The sequence below is a fragment of the Ursus arctos genome, unplaced genomic scaffold (genome assembly GCF_023065955.2).
Source record: "Ursus arctos isolate Adak ecotype North America unplaced genomic scaffold, UrsArc2.0 scaffold_1, whole genome shotgun sequence".
In the NCBI taxonomy this organism is placed as follows: domain Eukaryota; kingdom Metazoa; phylum Chordata; class Mammalia; order Carnivora; family Ursidae; genus Ursus; species Ursus arctos.
The window spans coordinates 66233400-66253899 of record NW_026622763.1 but is presented as its reverse complement, the minus strand read 5'-3'; the positions used below and the strand labels follow the sequence as shown (position 1 = coordinate 66253899).

The window sequence follows — 20500 nt, the reverse complement described above, 5'->3', positions numbered from 1 at the left end:
TTTTTGTTTGTTTGTTTTTGGTAAGCATCTGTAGCTGCCCCCTTGTAGATGAATCTTGAATCTGTCCATTTCTCCATTCTTGAATCTGCCACTCTTCTGGCTCAACTGCCACTATCTCTTGGCTGAACTACGGCAATAGCCTCGCAACTGAGCCTTTACTCTCACCTGCTCCTGCCGTCATCTTGTTTTCCTCATTTCCTTCAATCTTTTCTACTTATCGATCAGTAGAGGATTCTTTTACAAATGAAGTTTTAATCATGTTATATCCCTGCCTTTCACTTTAAAATGTTCCCCATTTCTCTTAGGATGAAACAGAAAATCCTAACATGGCTCTTGAAGGCCCTGTGTAATCAGCTCTCACTTTTCCATTTCTCCAGACTCTTCCCATTTGGACCCCAAACACAATCAAAACTATATCATTGTTTGTTTGCTCCTTTTTCCTTTAAATATATCTTCCCCCCTAAAATGTAAATGCTATGAGACAAGTGTCTTTTCTGTTGATCCTTGAATCATAGAAACCTAGGACAATACCTGGTGTGCAAAGATAGTAAGTATTTGTTGAATAAATGAATGAATCAGTTAATTAATAACAACTTCTTTTGGTACATAAAAATAGGTCATCCTCCAGGGCTCCCCGTCTGGGCAATTCTCCCAAGCTGGAGGTGAGTCTGCCCAACTTTTTTTTGCTGTGTGTCATGCTGTTTGGACTATAGTGCTTTTCCAGTCTGCTTATGCCCTGTGGCATTGGTGAGTCTGCTGAATGTTAGTCCATTTTTATCGTGATGACTCTAAGAAACTAGTCCAACCCTTTTAGGAAAGCCTTGTCATCTTGGTTATTGTCTTCAGCGTGGCTATCTTAGCTGTCTCTTACCGATTTTTTGTTACGCCGTAAACTCCAGTCTAATATTATCAGGAATCTGACCTGTATTTAAGCTAATCATTTCCTCATGCCAGAAGCAGTGTAAGTTTATAGAACTTGGCTCAAGAAAAAGTGAAAGATAGCCAATGTCAGTAGTGGACTAAGTTCCATATTGGTCATTACTCAGCTAACTGCCACTGAGCTTTCTTCATTAGGTAATCCTAAGCAGGAGCCGGCATGAATGTGTCACATGACTGTGATTCAGCATTTTCAGTGAGCCTGCACCACTGCTCTGTTGAAAGTAAGTGAATGGCCATGGTCGTCATGGTGGGTAGGAGAATATCAGGGCATATGTATTTAACTAAACATGATCATATGTCAAAAATGTTAGCAGTGCCAGGAGTTCACAGGGTTTGGCTATTATTTGTACACTGTGTTTTTTCCTTCCTAGAGATTCATACCAGTACCCTGGTGCTGAATTAGAACCGGGGAGTTAGCAAATGGCAGGCCTGAAAAATACCTAGGGTCACATGGTTAGCCACAATTTTAAGTATTTTAATTACTAAACCTTTTGCACACAGGAAATCAGCACAGTTTGCTTTTGAATACATGAAAACTTGTGATTTTAGCACAGCATTAATGTTTTATTATCCTGAGAGTATTTACTGAGAAGAAGTTGGCTCTCCTGGGCTTCCATAAACATTGTGGGTTTTGTAGGTTGAAAAAAATATGTAGCATTAAAGTACCTCAAATTCCTAGACTAAAATCTAAGGCAAAGTTCAAATTGCTTGCTCTTTTTTTCTTGGCAGACTGTGTGTTTCTATTCAACCACAGTGCTGATCCTACCCAGGACTCTCCTTTAAATGCTGCTTTTTAAAAATCTTTGTCTAAATCTGCCTTAAACTGTAAGAAAGTTTTCTGGGGGGAGAATTAAGAGACCGTAACATGATAACTTTTTAAAAACATTTACTAGGGTCACCTGGTTTGCTCAGTTGGTTAAGCGTCTGCCTTCAGCCGAGGTCATGATCCCGGGGCCCTGGGATCGGGCTCCCTGCTCAGGGGGGAGTCTGCTTCTCCCTCTCCCTCTGCTTGACCCCGTCCCCCGCCCTCCACTTGTGCTGTCTCTCTCTCTCTCAAATAAAAAACTTTTTTTTAAATTTAAAAACATTTTCTAGAATCACCAGTGAATGTTAGTTAATCCAGAAAAAGCCATGATAACTAAAATATTCAGTGACTGAGTCTATTTCATTATTATGTCTTCTAGATAAACTTCTAAGCATTGTAGCTCTCTGAGCTTAAGCCCGCTTTATTGAAATCTTGGTAAAATAAACATTTGCCCTTTCCTATGGGCTGTGGGTAGTTGAGAGCTGACACAGTGGACTTTCTTTCATGGCGGAAGTCCTGCAGTCAGTCCTGACCAACAGACACCTCTGGCCCAGGCTGGCCGGTTGCGTGCGGGTGTGTAACGCAGGCCTCGGGTGACACACATCCCCAGACTGCGCTCTCTGGCAGCTCAGGCTGACGTTAGAACTCCAGGGGCACTAACTTACACTTCGTGAAAGGAGAGACCATGGTGCCGGTTGTGTTTTTTCACATTTCCCAGTGACTACTTGGCAACACCTCCTCCAGCGGGGAAAGCACTGCTCACAAGGTTGGCCCAGCAGCCATCGCCACCGATCCTTGTCCCTTTCTTCCTTCTGGGGGACTCACGCAGAAAGGCTCAGGATAAAAGACACTCAGTATTTAGTGTGTTTCTTCTGTTTGGTCAAGGAATGGAAATGTAGAAGAGAGAAACGGCTAAGTGAGAAGGTAAGTGCCGTTAAGGGCTGAGTGTGCTGGGGGCGGGAGGGGGGGCGCAGGAAGGGCCCCGAGGGGCAGGAAACGAGGGGGTGGATGACCTGAGAGAGGAGGCTGGGAGAATTCCAGAGGAGGAGTTCTTGAAGGTTGAGGCAAAAGAAGAGAAATGGGTACATAGGAGAAATTTGATCAGGATAAACCAGGATGCAGAAGTTTGGAATAGTGAGCAAAGGCATTCAAAGTCCTGGGGAGAAGTGATGCATAAAGCATATGGAAATTAAGGACATGGGACTACAGTCAGAAAGAAGCATTTGAGAGACCACTGCTGGGCAAGTGTGGTCACAGAGCAGGGAGCACTGGTTAACTGACAAAATAAGAGGTTATGATCCTGGAGGACAAGCAGGAAGTTAGGGCACCAGGTTGATATAATGGAGGTGGAGCCGTACCTTGTAATTAGATCAAAGTTTTTTCATTTGATGAGTGGCCAGTGTGGAATGTAGTCGGAGGCCCGATGACCAAAGAGAAAGAACTTGTGGGGTAGAGATTAGAGAAGTAGTTCCCAGCCCTGTCTTCATACTGCAGTCACCTCGACACTTAAAAAAAAAAAAAAGATTTTATTTATTTATTTGAGAGAGAGAGAGGGAGCTGGAGGGAGGGGGAGGAGAGAGAATCTGAAGCGGACTCCACACTGAGTGCGGAGCCCAACTCGGGGCTTGATCGCCCGATGGAGAAATCATGACCTGAGCCAAAACCAAGAGTCATCAGCTTAATGGACTGATGCCCCCACATCGATATTTTAAAAACATGTCAATGTCCTGGGGCCATAAACCAACTGAGTTAGAATCTGGTAGTATATCTAGGCATCAGTAGGTTTTGAAAAATTATCAGGTGATTCTGGCATACTTTCAGAATTGAGAACTATGGGTTGGCGTGCTTGTTCTAAACTGGAGAAGTTTTTATAATCCTGCTGGTGCAGGTGGCCTTACTCCTTACCAATTACATTAGAACATTCGGGAGTGAGATCCAGGCATCATCAGTTTTTAAAATTCCCTAGGTGCTTCCAATGAGCAACCAAATTTAGGAACTGTTGAATTAGAGGGATTGTATCCTGTGATCTACTGTGCATTGTGGACACAGTGAAATTATATTGTGTGATAGGCCTTGTGTATTAAAATCATACTTGCAGCCTTGAATTTAAAGCTCAGAAAAGAATTCAGATACTGGAGTTTGTCTTTGTCGTGCTGCTTCCGCACACTCTTCTAATTCAATGGAATTAGAATAACAAAATTTTGAAAACTAGAAGAGCTCTTAGGAAAGAAGCAACCCAGATTCCTCCTCTTCTACGTGAGAAATAAGAAGCCCAGAAAGGAGAATAAAATTGTCTGTGATCACCTGGGTAGTTAATGACAGAGAGGGATCCTCTGACTTAAATATTTTTCAATCTTCTTCCGCAGTGCCAGCTACATTAAAACACTTAGTCCTGAAATGCTAAATGCTAGAAGGGATATGATTTAATTTATACAATCTAGAAAGTAAATAAACAGAGTTGATGTGAACCTGTCTACCAAACTCTAGAACACTAGAAGTAAAAGCTATCCTTGAAGCATAAAAAAATTTATTTTAAAACAAGTAACTTAGGTTTAAAAAAACGTAATCCCCAACATAGCATTTGTAAAGTTACTGGCCATGAGAATCCTTCTAGCCATAGAGACAGTCATTGGATAGCCACTCTATTTATTTAGAGAGGCTAGAAATTTGGGGGACTTTAGACCTGGAAACCCAAATACTTGGGTTTACTAAGGTCATCGGATAAACTGTAGAAGAAAGTTTTGCAATCAGTACCTAGACCCTCAATCATGAGGCTTTCATGTGTTTTCATATCCTCTGAGTTGGTTAGTCCAATTCCTGAACTAATCCAACTTAAGAGAAATCAAAACAAAAGCAGATCTCTTTGAGGGATAAAGTTAACTGCATCTGATTATATTCTGTTTGTTAAATGTGCACTCTTCCTTGTGTATTTGTGGACTTAAGTTCCAGTATACAATCTTTGCAAAAAATGTAGTGGGAACCCCCCCCCCCCCGAGGTGATCTCTTTGGTTGGTGCTCTGTGTCCAGCTTTCCTGGCCAATATCTTTGACAGTGGCTACGGTGAAAACACTGGAGCATGCTGATCGAGCCTAAAAGTGACTGAAGGAGGAAACGTGAATACATTAGATCACAGAACTGGGATTCAGAAAGTCTCCATGGACTGAAATCAATGGCCAAAATCTAAGCAGACACAATTGAGTGGGGAGAGAAGACCGCTAGTGCCTGCACTTGGACACAGAACAAGGTGCACGAGGGAAGAGTACTCTTCCCCTTACAGCACTTGAAGGCTTGGTACTGAAGAGGGTGTTTCTGCTTAAGGCCCACAGACCATCATGCCCCCGTGGGCTCTGCCATGGCCCAGAAATTGCCTGTAACCTTTATTAAATGCTTGAAATAGGGAAAAACCAGATTAGGCCTAAAGGTTTTAACTGGGAAAAATAAAAGGAAGCTACAAACAGATTTTATCCCCATGTGAGAACGACATCGCTCAGTTAAAGCTGTCCAACGGTGGAGTGAGCTGTCCCGAGAAGTTTCAACTTTCCAGACCGTTTAGCAAGAGTGTCATAGAGAGAATTTAAGCAACAGATGGATAGTCGAAATGCGTTCTTAACGTTTCTTCAAAACAAACAACTGTGTACATGGAGAGAATGCCTGAATACAACTCACCTGAAGGCTGCTGGGGTCAGGAGACCCGGGAGCACGAAGGCTGCTGAGGTCAGGAGACCCGGGAGCACCGAGGCCCTGGACCACATGGGCTGTGGCAGGAATTGTGGGTAATGGGACTGCCTTCTCTCAGCAGATCCTGGGTCACAGAGTGCTCCCCCAAAAGGTACTCTGATGGTTTTGTTTTGCCTTTGAGGGAGGATTAGTGGGAGGACTTACTCTATAATGAGTTCACTTGTGGTGTCTGATAGACAAGATACCCACAAACTGTTATTATGCGGAAGTAGATAGAGAAATAAAGTGTGAGGGTGTAGTAGTTCTGAGCATGGACTGTGAAGTTAGGCTGAACTGGATTTCGCTTCTGCCTCCATATTTACTAGCTGTGTAGAACTTTAGAGAAGATATATAGCCACACTGTGCTTCCTTTCTTCATATGTAAAATAAAAATAACAGTAGTACTTCCGTGTAGGTTGGAGAACCAAATAAACATAAAAGTCATGTAAAGAATTACAAATGGTGATCAGTAATCTTAGCTATATTATTGTTGTTTTTTCTAGGTACTGGTTGAAGATATTTGAATTTTATTATAAACTGCCGTTTATTCACTGTGTGATGTAGGGAAAACTCCTTACCTCTCTAGCTTCATGTTTCCTACCTATAAAATAGGCACTACATTTCTACTAGACAAAGACAATATCACATTTAATATTGCCCTTAAGAACTAAAAGAGTCGGGGTCCCTGGGTGGCTTAGTTGGTTAAGCGGCTGCCTTTGGCTCAGGTCATGATCCCAGGGTCCCAGGATCAAGACCTGTTGTCAGGCTCCTTGCTCAGCGGGGAGTCTGCTTCTCCCTCTGCCCCTCCTCCTGCTCATGTTGTCTCTCTCTCTCTCTCTCTGTCAAATAAATAAATAAAAGCTTAAAAAAAAAAAAAAAGAACTGAAAGAGTCAAAGTACCCTGAAAGGTCTTACTAAGGCAGCAGAGTACAACAATAATTTTACAAATTTACGTCTTAGAGCATTAATTCTTGACTTGGAGGCAATGCTTTAGATTAGGTTTTGAAATCACCAGCAAGGTGTCCTGATCCACTGTGTCATCAGGAGCTGTTGGAGCCTCACACGTGTTTTAAGTGGGCTGTCTCTAGAACTCAATCCAGAACTTTAAATTCGGAATATCTGAGGGAGATTTAGTTCGGATTTGTAGATTTCAAGCGCTTCACAGCAATTTCTGAGTTGGCTTCCAGCCAGAGCTGGGATTCCAGACCTGGAGAGGAGCTTGGCCTCCACAGCAATCAGAACCGTCGACGCTTCCTAACATGACTGACTCTTTACTCCTGGAATGTTTTTGCAACGGGGAGTGCCTGTTGCAGAATTGGCTAGGGAGGTTCGCCATGCTTTAGAGTCTATTTATAAAGTGGGTTTTTTTTTGTCTTGAAGTGAGGCCTTGTATATATGTATTTGTGTGTAAGAAAGCATAATCTCTAATTAATAACCGATGAAGCCTCATCTGAAAGGTAGTAGGTTTTTGCTTGTAGATTTAGCTTCCAGTGCTGACTTAGTAGTGGAGTAAACACACATCCGGATTGCCTCATTGTTTTACATTCTACTACTTCGAGGGTTGATAATTGACTGGACCAATGTGTACACTTGCTCAGTCAGTCATCTTCTTTATAACATAAATTAATAGCATACCCAAACATTTAAAGATTTAAAAGAACAGCTCTTAAGTGCCTTTAAGTCCTTTATAAGCAACTACTGAAATGCTCATTATAAATTACTCTTATCCATTCATCACATTTTTTCTTGAGAGGAATTAGAGACTTAAGAAGTTGACAAGACCAACCTTCAACTCCGAGTTCTTGGCATTCTTTGAAAAAATGATTTTATCAGGTTTTTATCTTCAGCCCAGGCTTCTGGTTTTGCCTTTTCCCCCCCTCCTTTCTCACCCACCATGTTCTGCTTGGCTGCTCTTTCAATTTATTACTCATGCAAAGTGTCTGATAGCTAGTTTACACTGATTTGCAGATGTCAGATTTTCCTCAGGCAGTGTAACTTCTTTTGGAGTGTCATGCAAATCTGCTTCCTATTTTTTGGGTTAAAAGGAAAATAATCAAGAAGGAAATAGCCCCTCATATGACTTTCCTTCATTACTAGGAAACCTCACTGAGACAGCCCTCCCAAATCACCTCAGGAGCCAGACAAGAAAGAACGTCATAGTCCTGAACCCCATCCCCTTCTCTTTCAACCACAAGCTCACTGAACCTCTGCTTCCTCTGGTGTCTATACCATTGCTCCTCAGAAGGGCTCCACAATTTAAAATTTTGCTCTTTGAACTTTTCCTTTCCCAAAGTGCATGAACTACTTTGAGACCATTTCTCATCTTGTATTCAAGAACAGAGGAGCTGTGACTTTGGTCAAACTCTTATATACAAACTTTTTTTCAATGTTGAAGCAATTTGAATTTAGGATTAAAGTCCAGTCTTCAGATAACTATAAATTCAGGGAGAATGAGTCCCTCCCCTTCTCTTGCACACCTGAACAGCTAGCCATGTGGACTCTCTAGTGTTCCCTGATCCCTGTCAGCCAGATCACATCCCCAGGCCTTTGGGTGTGCTGGAAGGCCTCCCCCTGCCTCACAGATCTCACCTCCACATGTGAGACATCTTCAAGGCCTTTTCCTTTAGGACTCAGCTTAGCCTTGCCTCCCCTGCGAAACAGTCCTGTATGCTGACCTCAGCACGCTGTGGTAGGTGCTCTGCTCACAGCTACCTACTTCGTATTCTCATGAAGTCACCCCGCTTCACGCAGGTGCACTGGGCCAGCTCAGTTGGTGGAGCACTCAACTCCCGATCTCAAGGTTGCTGAGTTTGACCCCACATTCGGTGTAGAGATTACTTTCTTTATTTTAAAGAAAGAGAGAGAGTGCACAGGGGGGAGTGGTGGATGGAGGGGGGAAAGAGAGAGAGAGAGAGAGGCAGACTCCCTGCTGAGCGCAAAGCCTGACTTGGGTCTTGATCTCAAGACCATGAGATCATGACCTGAGCCAAAACCAAGAGTCAGATGCTTAACTGACTGAGCCACCCAGGAACCCCACAAATAAAATCTTTAAAAAAGTAAATAAATAAAGTCATCTTGCTTCACGCAGAATCTGTTTACCTGATTGGATTCTTCACCCCCACGTGAGCTCCTCCAGAGCAGAGTGCCTTTCTGGATTATTGCATCTAGCACAGTGCATGCCTAGATATAACATGTCCTCAATAGAAATTTGTAGCACGAGTAAGTTTGTGGCATAACTGAGAGAATTATAAGCATCAGACCATTCTATAAAAAATAAACAGAATTAGTAGAGATTCTAGAAATTACAGATTTAGAGAGGTCATTGTTAGACAATGAGGCTGAAATACAAGGGAAAGTTAAGATTATTTCAAGTAAGGTCAGCATACAGTAAAATTCTATTTAATGATTATATATGTCAATAAATAACTTAGACATCTAGTCAGAATTAATATAAAATACATATAGTAAAAAAATTGTTTAAGCAAATGTGGTTTTTTACTTTTAAATAGACAGAATATCTCATAGTAGGCTTTAAAAGTGCTTCCTTGTAGAGATTTTTCTTCCTTTTCCCTCAGCTATGTGACAGGAACTGTCATGGCTTTTGAAAACAGTTCCTTTTGAAACACAACCTCTGGTCTGAAGCAAAAGAAAGCATTCTAGACTGACACTGGTGAACTAATTTTTGTTTTCAGAAAGATCATGGGAATAAAATTAATTTATACTTTAAAAGGTTAAAGTAAAATAAATATGAAATTACAATTGATCCTTGAACATTGTGTGGTGGGGTCCCTGACATCTGCACAGTCAAAAATCTGTATATAACTTCTGAGTCCCCCAAAACTTAACTATGAATACCCTACTGCTGACCAGATGCCTTACTGATAAGAGTCAATGAGCACACATTTTGATTGTTATATGTATTATACACCGTGTATTTTATATAGTATTCCTACAATAAAGTAAGCTAGAGAAAAGAAAATCATAAGAAAGAGAAAAAGCATTTACAGTACTATACTGTATTTACTGAAAAAAATTCACATATAAGTGGACCCATGCAGTTCAAACCTGTGTTGTTCAAGGGTCAACTGCATAGCAAAACACTAAGTAAGTATGACCAAGACTGATAAGAATTACTGAACTACTTGAACCAATGAAATATTTAATCATTATGTTGTTGTATACCTGAAGCGTATATAACATATAATAATTTTACTTCAGTAATAAACATTTTAAAATGAAATTTAAAAAATATTTAAATAAGAATGCAATTGTATTGCTTTCAAATAGAGACAGGACCTGGTCTAGGTTAACGTGTGTTGTAGCGGAGGGCCTGCTTTAAGGAATATAGAAGGGTGATCAGCAACTCTGTGAGCTGGGCAATGTTGCGTGGAATCACCTAACCATAGAAAAGTCTCTATTGGTGTCTGTTCACTTCAAACTTTAATACAGTTTATACATTCAAGTAGAAAATGCCCTTGAAATTGTGTTTACTTTATTAACTTACTCCTTCAAAAATATGCAAAAGGAAAAAGTTAAATTTAGCCCATTCCTTTTTTTTTTTTTTTAAGATTTTATTTATTTATTCGACAGAGAGAGAGACAGCCAGCGAGAGAGGGAACACAAGCAGGGGGAGTGGGAGAGGAAGAAGCAGGCTCATAGCGGAGGAGCCTGATGTGGGGCTCGATCCCATAACGCCAGGATCACGCCCTGAGCCGAAGGCAGACGCTTAACCACTGCGCCACCCAGGCGCCCCTAGCCCATTTATGAATTACCTGAATTGTCAGAGAAAGGATTGAATTCGTGAGAAATTGGTCATTTTAAAAGTTAAATGTGTGTAAGGGCAGGGGAGGAGGGAGAGGGGACTTGAAAACATAACTTTCCATTTCATTCACAGATGTAGGTGTATTTTTAAAATGATTTTTCATCCAGAGATTGAGATAGAAGTGCTAGAATATGGGATTTTCATTCCAAAATAAAAATTTCAAAATTAGAAGTTCTGATTAGTAACTCAGTCCAGTCACAAAGTGCTTCCTCGTCGTCAGCTTTTCTGTCACAGGACCCTTGTTTTGCAGTCCTTAGTCTCGAACGCACGCTTGTGACTGGCTTAAGAACCTGGCACTTTGACCTCAAAGTGGAATAAAAATAAAACATTCTCCAACCATGTGATGTTTAGATTTGAAAATGACCCTGAAGTCTTTTTTGGCTGTGATTTTTATAAATGGCATAACCCAAGTAGGGTTTGAGAAAAGCAGGTGAGGAGAAAGAAGAGGAAAATGAAAGAAGTACATCCTTTGGGAAGAAGGAATAGATGTGGTGTGGAAACGGTAATGATACAGGGAGGGCTTCACTTTTTTTTTTTTTTTTAAGATTTTTATTAATTTATTTATTTGAGAGAGAGAAGGGAGTGAGAGGGAGAGGGACAAGCAAACTCCGCACTGAGTGTGGAGCCCCGAGGCAGGGCTCAGTCGCATGACCCTGAGATCGTGACCCTGAGATCATGACCTGACCCTGAGATCACGACCCGGCCAAAATCAAGAGTTGGAGACTTGACCGACTGGTCCACGCAGGCGCCCCAGGGAAGGCTTCACTTGGCCTCACAACTTTAAGGACTGCGCTGGGCTTTGAAACTGCTTCTGTATGTTGCGCGCAGGTGATGGCCTAGGGTGCCACCTCCCAACCCGGCCCATCTGCGCTTCTCATCTTCAACCTTCTCCTACAAGAAAGAGTGCTTCGTTCCAAGAGCCAAGGTGGACAGGGAACTTGCTGACTCTGCGTTCTTTTAGGGAAATTGAGGGATTTATGGTGGTTCCCACCCTCCCTCTGGACACTTAATGCTTCCAGGCAACCTTTGCTTTTAGTGTCCTTTCTTTTTCTCCACTAGGATGGCCCCAAATATTGTTAGATTTTCTGTGACTCTTTATCCTATACATCTTCTTGTTCTAAGTGTGTGACTATATCTCTTAAATCATGGATAAAATTAATCTCATTTGTTTCCCTTCCCTGTCCTTCCAGCATTAGTAACTTCACCCGCCACCCCCTCCTCTCGTTTTGTCTCCGTAAAGGAATCCTTCCCTTCTCCCTTAGGGAATCCTTCCCTTCCCCCTTTAGGACTTTGTTCAATCAGTTACTGGTGGCTTCACGTTCTGCACTTTGTCTCCTCCCTTGAGCCAAAAGAGACTAAAAAAATCTTTTCTTGATTCAGTTTCAACCTCAAAGTTCTACTTTATCTCTCTTCTTTTTTTTTGACACAAAGTTCACGTAAGATCTATATTGTCTATATTTGCTCTCTTTAACTTCCTGATATCTTTTTGCAAATTGACTTCTATCTCCACAACTCCTTAGCAAATGCATTGATTCGTATTACCAGTAACTTTATCATCGACAAATCCAGAACCTCTTTTTCAGTTTTCACCTTCCTTGGCTTCTTTATAACAGCTACACTATTGACTTTTTTTCTTTCTTAGTTCTCTTACCTTTTTTACTGTTCCTTCTTGGCTTCTCTTGTTCTTTCTGCTTCTTCATATTAAACATTTTTAATCACCCAGGATCCACCCAGGATTTACTTGTCATTCTTTCTTCTCCATGTCCTCACGCTGTCAGTCATTCCACTCATTCCCACAGTGTCAACAATTACCAATGCTCCCTCAGCTACTGATAGCAAATCTATTTCTCCTGCATCAGTCCTTGTTGTGAGTTCCATTTATGTGTTAGAGCAGCTTTGACATATATATGACTGTGGGCGATTTATGTAAGTTTCTGAAGTGCCCGTTTTTTAATGTGTGAAGTTTGCTGTAAGATTCCATAACATAACATTTCTTGTCATGTTTTAGGAATAATAAAGGCCAATGGAAATGTTTTACTTCTAATAAATGCTTTTTTGAATAGTAAAGGTGAAAAGCAACATTAGTGGACGTGGTGGGGGGAGTTGTGGAGGAAGCAGGAATAGAGGTCAAACAGGGGAAGCATCACATTTTGCTTGCAGATGAACTAATGCTGTGGAAAAAATATAGAGTGTGACTCTGCCAGCCACAAACATGAAGATTAGCAAAGATGAGAAAGCAGAACTAATCCTAAACTAAGCGACTTAAAATGCTGAGTTTTATTCCATTTAAATATCCGCATACTCCAAATAAGAAGATTTTGTCTTGCATTTTCTGTTGGTGAATTCGTGTTTTCCTTAAACATATGCATTTATAAGTTTTAATCAAGTAATAGATTACTTATCTGTCATCTAAATAGTAATAGATGAAACTTTTTGAACTTACGCTTTTCTCAGGGATGTGTTACATTGAAAAGGTATCATAAACATTTATTTATTCATCAGTTTGACAAACTTTTTTAGATATTGCTCTGTGCCAGGCACAGTTGCAGGTGGTGCAGAGTATTATAAGACAAGGGTGCTTGCTTCAAGAAACTTCAAGAAAGCTGTATAACTAGATAATACACATGACAAACATGTGCAACAGCTAAGAAGGATCATTGTGCTCAGAGCAGTCGGCAGAGTAACCCACGACTAGGGCTTGCACCCCTTGGTCAGGTGGCTCCAACATCTCAAGAATGTTGGTGAGTTACCTGCCCTAGACATGTCTCTCTGGCTCGGTGTCCTAAAATAATCTATGGCTCGTCCAAGACTAGATTCTGCCCTATTTTCTTCCTCCTCACCATGAACACTTCTCCTTTCTATATCCTATTCCCATGGGACTGACCTTGCTACTTCACCAAATCATCCCCACTCCCCACACCCCATTTCATTATACTGGCTCTTGAATTAGGCATGTTCTAGAATCTTAGAACTGATTGGACCATTTTAAGATCTGCAGTTTGAATGTTCTGATCTCAGGTCTCAGGACAATCTTTGATGACTTGAAAATGTCGATGAAAATTAAAGTAGTTGCTTGGGTAGTTGCCTTAATTAATAATAAAACAATGTGAAAGGTAATCCGGATTTTTGAAGTTAGAGGCTAAAAATGATTATAATTTCTTTCATCCTTAGAAGGTTTAAGAATGAAATGGTATGTCTTCCAATGTTTGATTAACTGACTCTATTAATTAGATATGATAAACTGAAGATAAAACTTGGAGAAAAAAACTAGTGTTTTACTCTTTGACAGGTTTTGAACCTGCTGGAGTAGTTGAAACCCATTTGATATAGAAATCTGATAAAAAAAAATCAATGCTCCTTAAATTTGGGCAACACTTACTGCTGGTACTTGTTCCCATGAACAAACATCCTCTTGTGAAGGAAAGGCCAATATTTCCTTCCTTTCCAAGGGAACTGATTACAGTGACTGTTTCTATTTTGGTAAGATACATAAACACATTTCAATGAAAGCAAAAAGCAAAGCATAGCATGGTTGGTGATTCAGCAAAAATGAGGATGGCTTTGGTCAGCAAAAACAATTTAGATTTTTCTCATTAACGAGTGCCATTTCCACTAACTGGCAAAAACATTGCTTTTAAAGTTGCCTTAAGAAAAAAAAGTGACTGTTTATGAAAGTACCCTCAATTTCAAGCTTATGGTAGAATCATAACAAAAGTGACTCATAGGGAGGACATTTCCTGGGAATGAGATAATAATTCAGTATTTGGTCAGACATTGCCTTCCAGATAACATTCTCTGCCAACTTTGAGGTTTCTGTGTTTTGGACTATAAACTGCCAAAGTCAACGTTTTCATACATGAGAATAAAGATTGGAATGGCTTTTCAAGTACCTTTCATTTGAAGCCTGCATGCTTAATTTGTGAATGTGGCGATGTATTTGCTGTCTGAGATCTTTTTTTTTTTAATTTCAGAAAATTAATAGAAACTAAGGCAACTTCATTTTACTTCTCACTCTCAAAACAGGTAAAGCCCAGCTGGACCATTGACCCAGGGAGATGGGATCAGGCAACACTGGCAGGATAGGCTTTCCATGGTCACAAGAGTAAATATACCCGTTGTGTCACCAATCCAAGTAGAAGTGAGGCACTTCACTAGGAGGATTTATTGGAAAATTATAGTTTGATTATTCATTCATTCAACAAATATGTATTGACCATTTACCATGATGGCCCAGCCTCTGACATCACTAAGCTTTCAAGGCAGTGGCAGAGATCATCAAGTAAACAGGTGTAACCAGGATAACATTTTGAAAATGCTAAGGAGATGTAATTTTAATTCCCATTAAGTCATGATCCCCTGCAGCTCCCCAGTGTGTATGCACATAGATGGACCCTAGGATCCAAACTTGGGCTAATTGTTGTAAGGATGAATAAGAGCCGGAGCCTAGATAATATTAGGCAAAAACACAAGTGTGAAATCCTGGATCCCAGTGAGAGCATTCGAGGAACTAAAAGAAGAAGTTTATTTAGCATGGCTGGAGAGAGGGAGGAAGTGGCAAAAGATGGGGGTGGTGAGCAGAAGCTAGAGCAAACAATGCCCAGTGAGCCCTATTACCACATATTTGGGTATTTGAAGAATCAAAAGAAAACTGTCACAACTGGACCATCTAAGTGGAATATTTAAAATCATCAGTGTAAGTGGTGTGCAATCTGAACATTAGAGTCTAATGAATTAACCCAGCTTGGGGAGCTACGAAATAGCCAAGGATGTTCATTCTTATGATCCAATTTGAATGAGTGCCTTGTGTGAGCAGGAAAAGTGAAAAAGATTTGGGTGTTTGGTCAAGTTGCCTGTATATCCGAATTGGATAGAGGGAAGTGATGGACTCTGCACTAGTATGCATAAGAGGCTTTGGGTATGGCCCCTGAGAGAGCTGTAGAGGCCCAGAATGGGGTTGATGGGAGAGTGAGACAGGCCTGTGGGGCACTGCACTAGGTAGTTACTATTTAACTGTAGGAATCAGAGGCATCCAGAAAGCTAGTCTGTAGTATATGTCTAAGAAAGAATGTTGGGTTAAAGTCAGGAAAACTTAATCAGTTAGGGTTCCAAAAGTCAAGCAGGAATTCAGAAACAAGATGAGGAGGAGCAGAAAGCTTATGAACAAAGATGTCTAGGTCTGGAATTTTTGCAATGAGCAGAGTAATGATGCTTGGATTCTCCTTTGTTGGGCATGAGTTATATTTGCACGAATGAGTCAGCTTCAGTTAAGACACAGGATCATGGTAGACATGTACAGAAATGAGGGACACTGCTGACAAGATGGTCACCATTGATTGGAACTGTCATCTGCAAGAGCACTCATTAAGGCAAGTCATAGTAAACCAAAGAAGTTACCAAGATGCACTACCTGGAATTGTTGACATTGGGAACTACTGTCAAAAGAAACCAAGGAAAACCACAGCAGAGAGTCCCAAGATGGAAAGGGAACTAGAGGATCACACTAGGAGGTCACATAGCTCCGTGGCCTCCGTCAGGCTTTCTCTGAAATTCTAATGGAAGATACTTTTGCTCTAAGAGAAGGGAATAGAGATGGGGACTTGGGGAAAAGAAAACTCCTGACAGAAGTTTTAGACCAGCTAGCATAGAATTATAACCCATCCTTGGACTCCTGGTAGAAGGTAAGAGAAAAGATAGCTGCGTAAAACCAGAAATGTGCCCTGGATGCCCTTTGTCACTGGTTTTTGGTTTGCAAACTGGCAGGTCAGAAATAAGATTTCTTCTATGGTGACCTGGTGAACTTTTGCATCCTCATCAGTTTTTTATTAATACATCACCTTTTAGTGAACTTAGTTATTATACCTGAGCAGAAAATATATTTATGGAGGAGTCATTTATTTAGGACCAGAAACCGTGTGCGGGAATCTCGGGCAGGATGTTTTTTTTTAAAGGTCTACATAGGAGTTATACTTGGTGATTTGAACTTAGATCCAAACAACCAATTTCTTTTTTTTTTTAGATTTTGTTTATCTATTTGAGAGACAGTGAGAGAGAACACAAGTGGGGGCGGGGCAGAGGGAGAAGGAAAGGGAGAAGCAGACTCCCCACTGAGCAGGGAGCCCAACATGGGCCTCCATCCCAGGGCCCTGGGATCATGACCTGAGCTAAAAGCAGACGCTTAAACTACTGAGCCAGCCAGGCGCTCCTAAATAACAAACTTCTTTTAAATCAAGAGACATTTATGAAGTTGTTAAAATAAGGAACTAAACATCCCTGAGTCTTAAGTCTTAAGTAAATGGAAACACAAACATATTAAGTAATCTTGCACGTGTCCTTTTGTACTTTTGCTAGGTCTTATTTCCTTCAAGGATATGGTTCATCCTTCTGAAAAAAGAATTAAAATAAATGGTGCTTCAAGTAGTATTATAAAAATGATCTTATTATTAAACTGTTAGAATTAAATGAATTTAAGTTGGCTAAAATCTTCAATAAAATTTGAAAAAATACAATTTTTAAGACAGATTATGTTGAAATAGAGTAGGGGGAAGGAGAAAATATCTATAGTTAGTCTCAAAATAGTAAGTGAGCAGAAAACTTAGATCTGAGTTTCTTAGTAGTAAGGGCAAAAGTAACTCATGTTGGGTTGTATACCTTTTATTATCTAGTGTAAGGAATTATATACCTTTGTGTCTAAAAGAACATTTTGTTTTCCCCTATACTCTAAGAGGAATTTATCACAAAAGTCATTGCATATGAGACAGCTGATAGCACATTCAATTCATAGTTTAAGAAATGCAGGAATGGTCTTCATATGGTAGTTTCTTATAACAATCTTTTCTAAAACAACGTAAAATGTTAAGACAAGCTGGCGACACTATGTCTATGTTAGGGTAAATGACTAATGGGGTTTTATGTGATCTGATTGCTGCAGTGGTAAACTGTTGAGAAGCTGGGCAGTGAGCTGCCCCCTCTCATGTTTCAAATGTCCCAGATGAGCTTGGGAGAAGAGGAGCAGAGGAGGGAATTCAAAACAAAGCCCCTAAAATCTCAGGATTCTGGCTTATAAATTGACAGGAGTTCCTCATGTAGCTACTTGTTGTGTAGGAAGCAAAGTCAAAGTTCTATTAAGTAAGTGAAAGAAATACTTTGCAAACTCCTGCCCAGATGGAAGTTCCTGCTTACATTTTAATAGAAGTGGATTGCCATGAAACAAGGTTTGGGGAAAATTAATGGTGTAGTTTTCATAGTAAATTGGCTACTGGCATGTTATTTGAAAATAATGTAAAGTATTCATCAGCTAACTGAATAAAAAACTGCTTAAACTATCATTTTCCAGCTCATATGGTTGATAGTCTATTGACACAGCTGTCTTAACCTATGTGTGGCGACATATTGGCTTGTTAATGATCGTTATTCATCACCATTTTGCTTAGAGGAGTACTTCGCAATTAAAAGAAACCCATGGTGGTAAAGACTATGGTAAGAAAGCTTGCTTTGTATTCTTTTTTACTTGATGTTTTTAGTGAGATAGACACAGATCCACATGCGGTCGTTAGAGGTAATATAGAGAGATCTTATTTATACACTTCTCAGCTTCTCTCAATGGTAACATTTCTCAAATATAATATATCCTCACAACCAGAATATTGACATTAATATAATCCCCTGATCTGATTCAGATGTCCCCAGTTTTACTCGTATTCATTTGTGTGTGTGTTTCATTCCATACAATTTTATCACATACAGGTTTCTGTATCACCTTGTCACGACACTGAACAATTCCATTACCACACTGATCCCTCCTGTTGCTTTTTACAACCATATCCATATCTCCTCCCCTTGCACCACTCACTGCCAACCAAACCCCTAACAACTACTGATCTGCCCTTCATTCCTAAAATTTGTCATTTCCAAAATGTTACATGTTATGTAACCTTCAAGATTGGCTCTTTTTTCACTCAGCCTAATTCTCTAAAGATCCATCCGAGCTGTTGAAAATAATAGTTTGTTTCTTTTTATTGTTGGGTAGTACCCATGCTATGGATATACTAGTTTGTTTAACCATTCATCTCTTGAAGGACATTTGGGCTGTTTCAAGTTTTTGGCTATTACAAATAAAACTGTATGAGAATCTAGATACAGCCTTTGGTGTGAACATAAATTTTAATCTCTCTGGGATAAATGCCCAAGAGAGCAACTACTGGGTTGAATAGCAATTGCATGTTTAGTTGTATAAGAAACCACCAACCTGTTTTCTAGAGTGGCTGTATCTTTTTACTTCCCACCAACAAGGTATGTGTGATCTTGTTTTTGCACATCTTCTCTAGCATTTAGTGTTGTTATTCTGTTAGGTATATAGTGATATTTCATTGTAGTTCTAATTTGCATTTATCTGATGGCTAATGATGTTCAGTATCTTTTCATGTGCTTATTTACCGTCCAAATACCTTCTTTAGTGAATTGTCTATTCAAGTCTTCTGCCCTTTCTTGTATTTTGAACTGTACAACTTTCTAACTTCAGTTGTGGATTTTTTTTAATTGAAACATACATTGATACCATGTACAGATCTTCCTTGACTTACCATAGGGTTCCATCCTGATAAAACTATCATTATTTTAAAATATCATATCAAAAATGCATTTAATACACCTATCTACTGAGCATCACAGCTTAGCCTAACCCACCTTAGATGTGCCCAGAACGCTTACGTTAGCCAGCAGTTGGGCCCTATCACCTCACACAAAGCCTATTTTATAACAAACTATTGAATATCCCATGTAACGTATTGACTACTGAACTGAAATTGATGAACGGAACGGTTGTCTGGGTACAGAATGATTCTGAGCATATCCATTGTTACCCTTGTGACCGCGTGGCTGACTGGGAGCTGTGTCTCTGCGCTGCCTCGCATCACCAGAGAGTGTTATACTGCACCTCACTAGGCTGGCAGCCATCAAACTCACGATTCAAAGTATGGTTTCTATTGAATATGTATCATTTTGCACCATTGTAAAATAGAAAAATCTTAGGTTGAACCATTGTAAGTGGGGAATGTTCAAATTTTTTTCATTGTTTCATTTCAAACAGAAATGCCAAACACATTTCCCACAGATGTAAGCTTCATATTTGTACTCAAGATTCACTTGAGGTGCAGCTGGGTGGCTCAGTTGGTTAAGTGTCTGCCTTTGGCTCAGGTCATGATCCTGGGGTCCTGAGAATGAGCCCTGCTCAGCGGAGAGTCTGCTTCTCCCTCTCTCTCTTTCTGCCCCTCCCCCAGCCCCACTTATGTGCAGGATCTCTTTCTCAAATAAATAAATAAAATCTTGAAAAAAAAAAAAAGATTCACTTGAGAGTTCAGCAAGAAATGGTGTCCAGAATGTTCTTAAAAATGTTTTTAATTTCATAAAATATTTTTGACCCTTCGAGATTCTAATTGTTTCAGTTAATTAACGAATTAGGTCAACTAATGGAAGATAAATCTACAGCTTTAAAAATACATCTGAGTTGCAGAATATCCTACACTCCCCATCAACAGCTAGCTTCAGCTAGAAGGAAACTTCCAGGAGACATCAGGGTCTCTAAGATGTTGAACCTATGTTGAGGAGCTGGGTTCAGCAGGGCCTGCGAGACGAGCACAACTGCCAACCCTTGTGGTTTATCATCAGTGGGGTCAGTAGAGAACTGATGGGGTGGTGAGAGGGCTGAAATCTCATCTTAGTCAGCCACAGCACACACCAATATAACATCAGTGTCTGGGGGCTTGCTGGAAGTCTCTACAGTGAGAGGAGGGGTGAGGGATGATGATTGGGATAGAGAAGACAGTGGTGTCCCCCAGGGCCCATTCCTGTCTAGGGCCCACCATAGAAGGGGACGTTTCCAAGCCAATGAATATAGAGACAGGTGAGATGGACCGACTAGAGATGTGGGGCAGACAGGACATGGCTTTGAATAGTTGTTTGTGGAAAGGAGTCTGAATGAGAGGGAAGCCCCAGACCTAAGGAGAGAAATATTATGTCTTGTTTTTCCTTTCCTTCCAGGGCCATACCACTGAGAACGGCTTTTAGAAACTATAAACACTGGTGTGGGCCTTGTTGGTAGTGGATAGTGAGTGACTGAATAACCCACTTAGTATTTTGTTTTTTAATTCTGGAGTCTATGTATATTAGTCCAGTGTCCAGTCTCCTCAAATACTTTCTAAGGCTATAGTCTGGATAGGACC

The 20500-nt window shown here is 40.4% G+C and overlaps 1 long non-coding RNA gene across 1 annotated transcript; it reads left to right on the top strand.

The window, feature by feature from the left end:
• Positions 1-669: 669 nt before the first annotated feature.
• Positions 670-19620, top strand: LOC123000644 (uncharacterized). Its single transcript, XR_006408775.3, has 3 exons — positions 670-1160; positions 2463-2668; positions 4797-19620. It is a non-coding gene; the product is annotated as an uncharacterized LOC123000644 (long non-coding RNA).
• Positions 19621-20500: the final 880 nt, after the last annotated feature.